General features: G+C 44.2%; 1 long non-coding RNA gene across 1 annotated transcript; it reads left to right on the top strand.

Annotated features, from left to right (window-relative positions):
* Positions 1–249: 249 nt before the first annotated feature.
* LOC131412476 (uncharacterized) lies at positions 250–12,349 on the top strand. Its single transcript, XR_009221775.1, has 3 exons — positions 250–368; positions 5,777–5,818; positions 12,196–12,349. It is a non-coding gene; the product is annotated as an uncharacterized LOC131412476 (long non-coding RNA).
* The last annotated feature ends 1,714 nt before the right edge of the window (positions 12,350–14,063 follow it).

Here is a 14,063-nt window from a genome sequence, read left to right as displayed (position 1 = left end):
CTCAGGGGGCTCTCAGCCTGCTGGGGTCTAGGGGAAAGTAAGAGACAATGAATGTGACCACCAGGCGCCCCAGGAATGTAAGGCAGGAGGTGGGAAAGGGGAGGAAAAGGAAGACCCTGTAGCTGAACCCCCAGGTTGTGTGTGCACCATTTTAAAAGAATATTATAACGGCATTTTCGTTTGGAAAGTACAAAACAAAACTATTTGTTTTTTCTTAATCCAGACAATGGAAAGTAAAATGGAAGGAAATCTGCTCAAGAAATCTGGTTTTGGGGTTATCACAAGTCTCTTCTTGTCAGTGATCCCAAACCTGGCGGAGGTGGAGGGAGGCAGGGTCTTGCCCCTTTCCGGAGGCCTACCAGGAATGGGTGAGTGAGACCTGTTTTATTTACCAGAATGGGGAGGAGTTAAAAAGGTTGACACCTGAACGATGGGGGAGGGCAGGTGTATAGGAGGCAGAGAGGGCATTCTTGATTAGGAAGCAGAGAATCTGGACTCGGGGTGTTAAAGGGGGGGCTTGGTAAATTTGGGGATGCACAAGGAGCTGGAGGGGGCAGAGGCTGAGAGGGGCGGTGGCGTGACATGAGACTGGGAGATGGGCAGGGCCAAGGCAGCCAGGACCCTGAGCCCTTGTGAAGGTTTCTGACCTGTGTCCCAGGACAGTGGGAAGCCACAGAGAGTGTTGGCTAGAGTTCTTCGATGAAAAGCGACAAAATTCCACTCAAACTATTTTAAGAAAGACGAAAGGATCTCTTAACGAGAGCTGAAGAACAACCGGCCAGGCCCAGGGAAGAGGAAGAGGGGGTCCCAGCGACAGGACTTTAGGTGGGCTGGCTCTCAAGGGAGTAAAGACAGCTTCTTTACCAGGCTCCCACCAGGTGCCAAGCATTGCTCTCAGCCCTTCCCACATATGAGCCTGTTTAATCCTCAATCGGCAAGGCCTCAGTACGTGTGACATGTGGTTCTTTTTTTTTTTTTTTTGTGAGGAATCTCAGCCCTCAGCTAACATTCGTGCTAATCCTCCTCTTTTTGCTGAGGAAGACCGGCTCTGAGCTAACATCTATTGCCAATCCTTCTCCCTTTTTTTCCCCAAAGCCCCAGTAGATAGTTGTATGTCATAGTTGCACATCCTTCTAGTTGCTGTACGTGGGACTCCGCCTCAGCATGGCCAGAGAAGCGGTGCATAGGTGCGCACCCGGGATCCAAACCCAGGCCGCCAGTAGCGGAGCACGCGCACTTAACTGCTAAGCCACGGGGCCGGCCCTGACATGTGGTTCTGATACCCATTCTACAGGCAAGGACACCGACGCATGGGACAGTTATGTAACTTGCTCAAAGTCACACAGTTTAGTGAGTGGTGGGGCTGAAATTCTAATCTAAGCAGTATGGCTCCAGAGCCCACACCCAAAACCCTACCCTCTAAAGCTGACTCTCATATCAATTGATTCAACAGTTCTATGCATATTCACTCAAGATTGAAGTTCCCAGGAAAGACTGGCTGATTGGCCCAGTGCGGGGCTTGTGCCCACCTAGGGATGGCCCATGGGGCCAGATGCTGGGATTGACAATCCCATCCTATGCACACAGAAAGACGCCAGAGGAAGATGGGGCCATGACTGGAAAAGATCATGGATAAACAAATAGCCTAATTCTCTACCATGGAGGGGACTGAAGGAGGGAAATGCTGAGGTCAGTTTGTATTCTAGGAAGGCCACTCTGGCTATCTGGTGGAGGATGGATTAGAGGGTCCAAGAGTGGGGGCCAGCATCCGCACTGAGGACACTGGTCCAGTCACCCTGTAGGAAATGCTGATGACTTCAGCTAGGATGGTGGCAGGAGGTGCGTGGAGAAGGGGATGGATTTGAAAGATACTAAACAGGGGCTGGCCCGGTGACACAGCAGTTAAGTGCGAGTGCTCTGCTGCAGCAGTCCAGGGTTCGCAGGTTCGGATCCCGGGAGCGTACCAACGCACTGCTTGTGGAGCCATGCTGTGGCGGCATCCCATATAAAGTAGAGGAAATGGGCAGGGATGTTAGCCTAGGGCCAGTCTTCCCCAGCAAAAAGAGGAGGATTGGCGACAGATATTAGCTCAGGGCTGATCTTCCTCACCAAAAAAAAAAAAAAAAAAAAGATAAAAAACAGATTATTAATGGGATAGAGGAGCAGGGAGAGGATTCAAGAATAACTCCAAAACTCTGGCTTGAGCAACTGGGTTGATGGGGGTGCTAGAAGGAGCAGGTATGGGCCACGCTGAATTCAAAGTATCTGTGGGCCATCAAGTTGAGCTGCTCAGATGGCAGCTAGGTGTTTGGGAGATCCAGGGGGAATTTTGCATGGATTCAAGTCTCTACAGGGCTGCCCCAGGCTCATAGGGTACTCTTTAGAGCAGGAGTTGGCAAATTTTTTTCTGTTAAGGGGCAGATAGTACATATTTTAGGCTTCGTAGGTCATATGGTCTCTGTCAAAACTACTCAACTCTAGGGGCCGGCTCTGTGGTGTAGCGGTTAAGTGCGTGCGCTCTGCTGCTGGCGGCCCAGGTTTGGATCCCGGGCGCGCACCAACGCACCGCTTGTCAGGCCATGCTGTGGTGGAGGAATATAAAGTGGAGGAAGATGGGCATATAAAGTGGAGGAAGATGGGCATGGATGTTAGCCCAGTGCCAATCTTCCTCAGCAAAAAAAAGAGGAGGATTGGCGGGGATATTACCCCAGGGCTGATCTTCCTCACACACACACAAAAAACTACTCAACTCTGCTGTTGGAGCAGGAAAGCAGCCGCAGACAATACTTAAACAAGTAGGCGTGACTGTGGGCCAGCAAAACTTTATTTATGGACACTGAAATTTGAATTTCATATCATGTTTACGTGTCAAGAAATAGTATTTGTCTTTTGATTTTTTTTCCAACCATTTAAAAATGTTAAAACCATCCTTCGCTTGCAGGGATCATATCAAAACAGGGAGCAGGGGGCCAGCCCCAGTGGCCCGATGGTTAAGTTCAATGCACTCCACTTTGACAGCCCAGGTTTGGTTCCCAGGCGTGGACCTACACCACTTGTCGGCAGCCGTGCTGTGGCAGCGACCCACATACAAAATAGGGGAAGACAGGCATAGATGTTAGCTGAGGGTGAATTTTCCTCAGCAAAACAAAAACAAAAACAACAGGGAGCAGGTCAACAATTTGGTCCCCAGGCTGTACTTTGCTGATCCGTGTTTCGGAGAATTAGAACAAGTCGCCCCATCCTCCACTAACACATTTCATAAGTTAGTGTATTATTTCTCAATAATAACAATTATGACAAACATCAGATCATTCTGTATGAACTACACAAATCAAATATTGAACATAAAATAATAGAAAATCATCATTGTTGCAAGCATATTGCAATTCTTCAATGGTAGTCCTCCTAGATTTTAGAAAATAACTTAAGATTTTTGGTTCTTGATCCATTAATGTCCCATCATAATCACTTCCTTCTATGTATACAATTGATTTCAATTGTAAATTTTTACAGAGTTGCAGTTGTACATATTTATCATAATTCTTCAAATTACATATGTTGTCTGGATAAAAACACTTTAAGAAGGCTGTGATATTCTTTTCAGTGTTATAAATCTTTTTTGGGCCGGCCCTGTGGCTTAGCGGTTAAGTGCGCACGCTCCGCTGCTGGCGGCCCTGGTTCGGATCCCGGCTGCGCACAGACGCACTGCTTCTCTGGCCATGCTGAGGCCGCGTCCCACGTACAGCAATTAGAAGGATGTGCAGCTGTGACATACGACTATCTACTGGGGCTTTGGGGGAAAAAAATAAATAAATAAAATTATTTAAAAAAATAAATCTTTCTTTTATGGGGCCAGCCCAGTGGCGCAAGCAGTTAAGTGTGCACACTCCGCTGTGGCGGCCTGGGGTTCGCTGGTTCGGATCCTGGGTGCGCACCAACACACTGCTTGGCAAGCCATTCTGTGGCAGCCTGCCCATATAAAGTGGAGGAAGATGGGCACGGATGTTAGCCCAGGGCCAGTCTTCCTCAGCAAAAAAAAGAGGAGGATTGGCAGATGTTAGCACAGGGCTGATCTCCTCACAAAAAAAAAATAAATAAATCTTTCTTTTAGGGATCTTATTAATGGGTCCAGTATAGCAAAATAAAATGAAATAATTTTGAATTTTAGTTTTGGATCTTGGAAATCATAATAACATGAGTCTTCCTCCTTTTTCTTAGCATTTTCTACAGGAGTAATGGCATCAATGTTGAAATTCTGTAATTTGGCATCAATAACCTATTTTTGATAAATCTTGCCTCTTTTTTTAAATGAAAAACATCTTAATTTTTTCAGTGCTTTCAAGGGCATTATGTATATTAAATTTTGATTCCTGCATGATTTGTTTATGAGATTTTAACTAAACGCCATTTCTTATTGGGCCTGAGCAAATACATTTAAAATTTGCTAGAGTATACTTTGCATTCTAGAATCTATGTCTTTATTAATATAATTAACAGTTCCTAGAAGGGGCTTTGCATCCTGCCTTTTGAGTTTTTAGTGACATGATGGCATCCACTTGACTCTCTCATTGTGGATTCAACATTGACATTCAACATTTGAAAGTTCGTGTTTGAAAATACATGTTCAAAACACTCCAACGTTTCATCAAAACTGAAATTTTGCTGGATAGTTCCTAGACAATATTTAAAAATTCAGTGATGTCAAAAGAATTTTTTACCACATCATTCACTATCACGTTTAAAGAATATGCAAAACAAAGAAAACAGATTTCCCTAGAATTATTTTTCTAGGATCTTCTGTTACAATCCATTATAGTTTTCCATGAATTTTTGTTGCATTGTCATATTCCTGGCCCCTTGGGTTATTTTTGTCTAGATTTAGTTTTTGTAAGTAGTCTACTGAGAATGTAAAATCCTTTCCTTGTTGAGTCATCTGCTACAGAAAATCCTCCAAGATGTTCACATATAGATATATTTGCATTCTGGAAATCAACAAATCTAAAATAATTGTTGCATATTCTACATAGCTTGTTCCTGGAGTTGTATTTCAAATAATTGAGTAATGTCTAACATTTCTTATTTTATTCAACATGATCTTATTCATTGCATCTATAATTTTAATTATTTAGTTTTGTCTCTTATTCCCTAAACAATGTGTAATATTATTTTGTGTCAATGTTTATATTCTGTATAAATGTTCTGACATAATCATATCAAATTTTGCTATGATTCCTGCCAAATAAAGAACATTTCCCATTATCACACTCATTAACTTTCTTGGATGAGCTTAGATATTCCCTCACTAAAAAGTGAATCATAAGTATCATATGTTCAAAAACAGCACCCAATTTTTTTTCATGTTCACATGAATAGAATATATTTTTGGAATCAGATTTCCATTTGGTTGATGTGCATTTCACTTTCTTCATGTTTTTTAGGACTATGCAGTAAATGCTGCCAATCTTTACTTTCATTCGCATTTGCATTCTCATCTCATTTCATTGAATTTTTTCTGTCCCAAAGACTTTAGAATATAGACAAAATATAGAATCCTTTGAGGTAAAATAAAGTAACCAGGATTTAGTGGATTTTTTTCTAGAAGGACTGGGAGTATTAAATTTCCAAAACGTTCTATCTGGAAACTTAACATTTCTCATCTGAGATAGATAATTTCAACCAGAGTTCCTATTTAATATGCAAAGTTATGTGGTCAGATACCTGATAGAAAGAAAGTGCATTTGGTTTAATGGATTCTTTGTTTTTTCTTCTCTTCTAGTTTTTCGTAAATTCCATCAGCTATGGAGCGTGGAAGTTCAAGGTAAACTCTCAACCTGCCCCATCAGCAATGTGTTAGTGCTACGTTTTGCTAAAACTAGTACCTCTGAAGTGTTTCCTTTACTTCTGGCAGTCCATCTAATTTTTCCAGAAATCCAGTCATCCAGAGGAGTTGCTAAGTATGGCCAGTAGAACTAAATGTTTAAGACAGTGCAGCTATATACGTATTTTTTGTGTGTGTGTGTGAGGAAGATCAGCCCTAAGCTAACATCTGATGCCAATCCTCCTCTTTTTTTTGCTGAGGAAGACTGGCCCTGGGCTAACATCTGTGCCCATCTTCCTCTACTTTATGTGGGATGCCGCCACAGCATGGCTTAATAAGCGGTGCGTCAGTGCGCACCCGGGATCTGAACCAGCAAACCTCCGGCCGCCGAAGTGGAGCGTGCGCACTTAACTGCTGCACCACCAGGTCAGCCCCAATATATGTATTTTTTAAATAAACAAAATTTCTTTAACAGCTTTCTGATTTATTTTCTGGATCTCATGATGTTTTAAAAAATGTTTTTCCTAATATCCAGGGAGAAATAATTTCATGATTTAGGATTTTATCTTATTATTCATAACACTTTAAAATATCATCATGGGGCCAGCCCCGTGGCTTAGCGGTTAAGTGCCCGAGCTCCGCTACTGGCCACTCGGGTTTGGATCCTGGGCGCGCACCGACGCACTGCTTGTCCAGTCATGCTGAGGCAGCGTCCCACATACAGCAACTAGAAGGATGTGCAACTATGACATACAACTATCTACTGGGGCTTTGGGGAGAAAAAGGGAAAAAAAAAAGGAGGAGGATTGGCAATAGATGTTCGCTCAGGGCTGGTCTTCCTCAGCGAAAAGAGGATTGGCATGGATATTAGCTCAGGGCTGATCTTCCTCACAAAAAAAAATACATATATTATCAGTGTTATATGCTAATAAATGTTAACAGTATTTAATATTTGTTGGGGCTGGCCCCGTGGCCTAGTGGTTAAGTTCAGTGTGCTCTGCTTTGGCAGCCTGGGTTCAGTTCCTGTGCATAGATCTACAGCGCTCATTGGTGGCCATGCTGTGGCGGTGACCCACATACAAAATAGAGGAAGACTGGCACAGATGTTAGCTCAGGGCCAATCTTCCTCAGGGAAGAAAAAATGTTGTATTAACGAAATTTACATAACAACAAATAAACAGTTGATGTAAAACAATGAGGATCATTATATAATAATTTTTAAGCTATATCTGTGTAATTTTTACTTTGTAGATTTTAATGGTAGATTCATGCTAGTTATTACATAGTAATTTGTGTGATAATGAAACTCAACAATAACCTCATGGTACAGAAACATAGCAGCGGATGGTATGAACTGCAAGATAAAATGTATGACATTTGGCCAGGCACTGATACCAACAGGATCCTCTTTTTTTTTTTTCGATCACTGATCAATACTGTAGTCAACAAAGCAGCTCTTGTTTAAGTTATTTTAGATGATATTACAGCAACAAGGTTTTTTGATTATTGTCAAAATGGAATGATACATGGTAATTTTGTTAGAAAAAGACACGTTAATGTATGCTTGAATATTGTTGTGATAATCACACAAATCACTAGTTTTTGGAGTCAGCAAAACTATAGAAAACATTTTTAAAAAATTCTAAATAGCAAAGATATCTACCATTTGAAAGGCACCCCCTTAGATGTGGTGGTGGTATGCAGTGTACAACCTTAACAACAAGACCCAGAGGCTCTGCCATGGGAGTGATCAGATGGAGGATGGTGATTAATTCCATGGAAGGGGACACCAACCCCAGCTGAGGGGCATTATTTTTCTTTGTTTGTTTTTGTGAGGAATACCAGCCCTGAGCTAACATCCGACGCCAATCCTCCTCTTTTTTGCTGAGGAAGATTGGCCCTGGGCTAACATCCGTGCCCATCTTCCTCCACTTTATATGGGACGCCACCACAGCATGACTTGACAAGTGTTGTGTCAGTGCGTGCCCGGGATCCGTACCTGTGAACCCGGGGCTGCTGAAGCAGAGCGCGTGGACTTAACCGCTGTGCCACCAGGCCGGCCCCAAGTCGGGGCATTATTTTATCTTAATTTCATGACAACCACTGCCAGGAGAGGGTGGAAGGGGAGATGAGAGGAGGACTACAGATAGAGCCTGAAATGGCTCCCTGCAAAGGTTATTCCCAATCACCCTACAGAGTGGCCTCTCTACTCTCATTTTCTCTGACCTGAAGAACTGGGCCCTATTGGCAACCTGGTCCTTACTCAAGCTCACTCCTGCCTTGGCTTTCTGAGATGCAGCACCATCTTGGTCCATCTATTCCCTTTTTTTTAAATTAATTAATTAATTATTTTCCCCCAAAGCCCCAGTAGATAGTTGTATGTCATAGATGCACATCCTTCTAGTTGCTGTACGTGGGACTCGGCCTCAGCATGGCCGGAGAAGTGGTGTGTCCGTGCGCGCCTGGGATCCGAACCCGGGCCGCTAGCAGCGGAGCGTGCGCACTTAACCACTAAGCCATGGGGCCGGCCCCATCTATTCCCTCTCGAAGCTTTGTGTGCGTGTGTGTGTGTGTGTGTGTCTGTGTGTGACGAAGATTAGCCCTGAGCTAACATCTGTTGCCAATCTTCCTCTTTTTGCTTGAGGAAGATTCGCCCTGGGCTAACATCCGTGCCCATCTTCCTCTACTTTGTATGTGGGATGTCACCACAGCACGGCTGCTAACAAGTGGTGTAGGTCCACACCTGGGAACCAAACCTGGGCCGCCAAAGTGGAGCATGCCAAACTTAACCACAGGCCCCAGGGCCGGGTCCCAAACTGGGTTTTCAATGTCTGTGGGATATCCATGTGGAAGAGTGTAATAAACTGGTGGTGGCTATGAGAGGATTTTGTACTAAACACTTAAAGTCGAGCATAATTAATATATCAATTGTAGGGGCCGGCCCGTGGCTTAGCGGTTACTTGCACGCACTCCGCTGCTGGTGGCCCGGGTTTGGATCCCGGGCGCGCACCGACGCACCGCTTCTCCGGCCATGCTGAGGCCGCGTCCCACATACAGCAACTGGAAGGATGTGAAACTATGATGTACAACTATCTACTGGGGCTTTGGGGGGGGAAAAATAAATAAATAAAATTATAATATATCAATTGTAGCTGTATGGATAGAATCACCCAAGGAAAGACTGATAAAGAAACAAATCTAGATTAAAAACATGGATAACAGCAACATAAAATATACAGGCTATATCTTTCGAGATTCTTTCAGTTGTAAATAAGAGAAACTCAAATGAAACTGACTTAAGCAAAAACAAAACAAGAAAGAATTTGACTCAAAAAGAGGACTGGCTTTTGGGTATGGCTAGATCCGTGGCCTCAGTGTCATCAAGTCATCATGTCTTGGCTTCGCTTTCCTCTGGGTTAGCTTTCTTCTCAGGCAGGCTCCTCCTACAAGGTGGCAAAGATGGCAACCAGCAGATTCAGACTTATATCCTACCAGTTTAGCAAAGTCTGTGGGAAGAAAACAGTTCTTTCTTAATAGTTCCAGCAAAAGTCCTGGGGATGATTCTCAATGGTTGTTATTTAGATATTTCCTGACCCATGACAAATTGGCCAGGCCTGGGCCATAAGCTTACTCCTGTGTTTGGGGTAAGATCAGTGTTCCCTGAACCAAGAGGGGTGGAAGGATGGTTCCCCACAGGAAAAGGGGGAGCGGAGTCTGGAGATGCAAAAGCCACTGATACTCATTACACAGACAATGGACATAAGCCCAGGAAGGAGATGAAAAAGGAGTGGGGTGACGAGTAGGAGGTGCACCCTGCAAGAGGATAGTATTACTGAAGCAAGGAAGGAGCAAGTTTCCAGCAGGGCATAGTCATCAGGGTCAAATGAGGGATTAGGGAGAATGAGGACTGAGCCGTGTTTACTGGATTTAGCACTGAGAGATTTTAGTTGGAGTGGTGAGGGTGAAGCAAGATTTCAGTGGTTGAAGAGTGAATGAAAGGCAAAGAAGTAGAATCTTTGTGCAGACAACTGTTTCAAGTACTTCAGCTGTGAAGGGGAAGAGAGAGAGAGGGTGGGAGCCAGTGGGGAGAGACTGGAGCCTGCTGAAATAAAGAGCTAGGAATAATAATATTATTATATCTATCATTGATTGAGCACTTACTAAGTGCCCAAAATTTTGCTGTGTTCAAACATAAAACTTTGCCAATGCATTTTGACTTTAGAGTGGAGATTTGGTTAAAGAAACAGTCTAGAAACAATGGCAATCTCAAAATCTGCACCCACATACCTGCCTCCCATTAGCTACAATAGACGAACTTTCTTTGTTCCTATCTAAAGCCAATCTCTCCCATGAGCCACTAGACTCAAGGACGCCGCTGCAGCAATCTACCTCTCTCTCCTACATCGTCAACTTTTGCTCTCTACTGGATCACTCCCATGCATTTACAAATATTCTATATTTCTACCATCTTAAAAGAAACTTCTCTTCACTCTACCCTCCCACCAGTTACAGCTTCTTTGAAGCCGATCTCCTCCAAAGAGTTGTGTCTATTCACTATCGCTAATTCCTCTCCTCTCTGTTCTCTTTCAGTCCTATTCCAATCTGGTTTCTGCTCCCAGCATTTCACTGAAACTGCTCTGGCCAAGGTCACCAATGACCTCCGCTTCGTTAAATTCAGTACTGCCTCTCCTTGACAGGCTTACTTCTCTTGGTATCCAGGACACCGCATCATCTGCCTCCCATTCCTTCTCTGTCTCTGTGGATTCCTTCCCTTCTCCCACACTTCTTAATGTGGGAGTGCTCTGGGGCTCCAAATTTGATCCCATTCTCTTCTCCATCTACTTTCACTCTCTTACTAATCTCATCCAAGCTAATGGTTTAAATACTACTCGTATGCCAGCAACTTCCAAATTTATATTTCTAGCCCAGACCTCTTTCCTGAACTCAAAATTTACTTATCCGTCTAGTCAACAATACTGCTCGAATCTACTTGAATGTTGAATAGATATCTCAAGTTTAAAATGTTCGCAACTGAACTCCTAATCTCTTCCCTGCCTCAAATTCCATTTCGTAGCCTTCCACAACAAAATTGAAGACAATTTTCCAGTACTCAGGCCTCCAAATCCTCGAGTCATCTTAGCAGCATACAAGGTTGGGGGTGGAGGGTGGGAGAGACAGTGGCAGCAGTGGTCTGTCACGGTGGGGAGGAAGTATTTTGTGACTTTTTAGACATTGTTTAAAATGCGGGTGCATGATGATAATAAACAGTAGACCAACATTTAGACCATTTTATTATGATTTAAAAATTCTCTATAGACAGGGCACAGCCTTATTCCTTATTTCCTAAACACAGAGAGAACCATCTGATCACCATGACTACCCTTTGGTGTATTAAGTCTTTGATTCCTCCATTTTTTCACTCTCCCCCGCCCCATTCTTTCATTTAGGAAATCCTATTAACTCTACCTTCAAAAGTTATGCGGAATCCAGGGGCTGGCCCAGTGGTGTAGAAGTTAAGTGCTCCTGTTCTGCTTCTGCGGCCCTGGGTTCGCAGGTTCCGATCCTGGGCGCGCACCGACGCACCGTTTGTCGAGCCATGCTGTGGCGGCGTCCCATATAAAGTGGAGGAAGATGGGCACGGATGTTAGCCCAGGGACAGTCTTCCTCAGCAAAAAGAGGAGGATTGGCATCGGATGTTAGCCCAGGGCTAATCTTCCTCACAAAAAGAACGAAAGAAAGAAAAAAAAATACCCAGAATCCAGCCACTTCTTACCACCTCCACTGATGCCATTCACTTAAGCCGCCTTCATCTCTGTCTTAGGTTTACTGTAAAGAGCCTCCAGGTAGGTCTCTAAGCTTCCACCCTTGCCCCCCTCAGTCTATTCCTGACACAACAGCCAGAGTGATTTTTTTAGAAACATAAATCACATCTTGTTGAGGCCCTGCCCAATATCTGGCAAGAACTCCTCCTCTCAGTCTTCACGATGGCCTCTGAGGCCCCACCGTCAGCTCAGCCCCTTAGGTCTGACCTCCTCTCCTGCTGTTCCTTTTCTCTCTCGTGATTTTTCTGCTCCCGCCCCGAGGCCTTTGCACGAGCTGTCACAGTTGCCTAGACTGCTGTTCCCCCAGACTTCAGCCTGCCAACTCCCTCATCACCCCCGAGGGCTTGTTCAAATGTCGCCTTCTCACTGCGGCCCACCTACCCTGACCACCCTCTTTCTTTCAACCCTGCAATCTGTGCTGCCCTCCCCACCCCCGCACACTTGAGTACTCTCATCTTAATCTGTTTTGTTTTTCTTTGTTCTGTAGCACGTTCACTCTCTAATGTACTGTTTCATTTCCTTACTATGTTGATTGTTTATTATTTGTCTTTCCAGACTAGAATGCAAGCTCCGTGACGGCAAAAACCTTTGTTTATTCACTGCTGTATCCCAAAGGTGTGGTGACCATCTATTTATCATCCCAACCAGGAGGGAAAGGAGCTGCTATTTTCTGGGATGTCTTGGGTACAAACCAAGACTTTTTCCCAGCCAGCTGGCATATGGTCATCCTACCCAAAGGCCCAGACAGAGGCAAAATTTTCACTTGCCTATGTGGCAAACTTTGAAGGGATCCAAGTAGACAGTTGACAGCAGCACTCTCCTCATCCAGATTTTTCCATCACACTTCTCACGTCTTTTTTTGTTGTTTTTTTGGGTTTTTTTGGTGAGAAAGATCAGCCCTGAGCTAACATCCATGCCAATCCTCCTCTTTTTTGCTGAGGAAGACTGGACCTGAGCTAACATCCATGCCAATCTTCCTCCACTTTATGTGGGACGCCGCTACGGCATGGCCTGACAAGCGGTGGTTGGTGCTCGCCCAGGATCCGGACCCAGGCCACCAGCAGCAGAGCACGCGCACTTAACTGCTACACCACGGGGCCGGCCTCTCACGTCTTTGTTTTCATTTTCTCCCCTATTTATTATACAGTCTCCCCACTACTGCCAGATTAACATCTCTCTTTTCCCCATTTCCATCCCCTTCTCCCTCCTCTTTCCTCAAAGACAATCATTTAATGTATATCCTTGGAATTATAACTATCATTGTAAATTACAATATTTTAATAATAGTATTTTTGTATGTTTCAGTTTAATTTATGAGAATGGGACTGTGTTTGTTATTTAAAATGTGTTTTTCATAGTGCATCCACCCCATTTCATCCTTCTACTCCCAATGATGGAAGGCTGGTGCCTCATGGTCTCTGCAGCCAGAAACAAGGCCATGATGAAAATCCTTGTACAAGTTGCTGTTAGCACCCTGGTAAACGTTTCTTGGGAATATAAAATAGAAGGTGAATTACTGTATCATAGGATGTGCTTATCCTTAATCTGATCAAGTTCAGATATATCAATCCCTAAAATAGCTGCAGGGCCTGAGGGATCCTATATGTCTCTCTCCTTGACAACATTCAGATTATCTGGCTTTTTGCTTTTTGCTAGCCTATTAGTATGAAGTGGTATCTCACCATAGTTCTAATTTGCATTTTTTCTGATGACTGATAAGCCTGAGCATCTCTTCTTTTGTTTGTTAATCTTTTGCTTTTCCTTTTCTTTAAATTGCCTGCTCATATATCCTTTGCCAATGTTGATTTGCAAGAATTCTTGTTTTTTTCAGTCATTGTCAGTTTTAATTATTGCAAATATCTTCTTCCACTCAGTCTCCTGTCTTTTAACTTTGTCCATTGTATCATGCTTTGAATAGAAATCCTTTTTTTTTTTTTTGTGAGGAAGGTCAGCCCTGAGCTAACCATCTGCCAATCCTCCTCTTTTTGCTGAGGAAGACTGGCCCTGGGCTAACATCTGTGCAGATCTTCCTCCACTTTATATGGGACACCATCACAGCATGGCCTGACAAGCCGTGCGTCGGTGAGCGCCCAGGATCCGAACCTGGGCCGCCAGCAGCGGAGCGCACGCACTTAACTACTACGCCACGGGTCCAGCCCCAGAAATCCTTAATTTTAATGTGGTCAAAATAGTTTGTGGGGGCCAGTGGCGCAAGCGGTTACGTGCGCGCGCTCCACTGCGGCGGCCCGGGGTTCGCCAGTTCGGATCCTGGGCACACACCAACGCACTGCTTGTCAAGCCGTGCTGTGGGAGCGTTCCATATAAAATAGAGGAAGATGGTATAAAGTAGAGGAAGATGGGCATGGATGTTAGCCCAGGGCCAATCTTCCTCAGCAAAAAGAGGAGGATTGGCAGATGTTAGC

This window comes from Diceros bicornis, chromosome 13, assembly GCF_020826845.1.
Source record: "Diceros bicornis minor isolate mBicDic1 chromosome 13, mDicBic1.mat.cur, whole genome shotgun sequence".
Classification (NCBI taxonomy): Eukaryota; Metazoa; Chordata; class Mammalia; order Perissodactyla; family Rhinocerotidae; genus Diceros; species Diceros bicornis.
The sequence above is the reverse complement of the archived record's forward strand: the minus strand, read 5'-3'. Positions and strand labels throughout refer to the sequence as shown.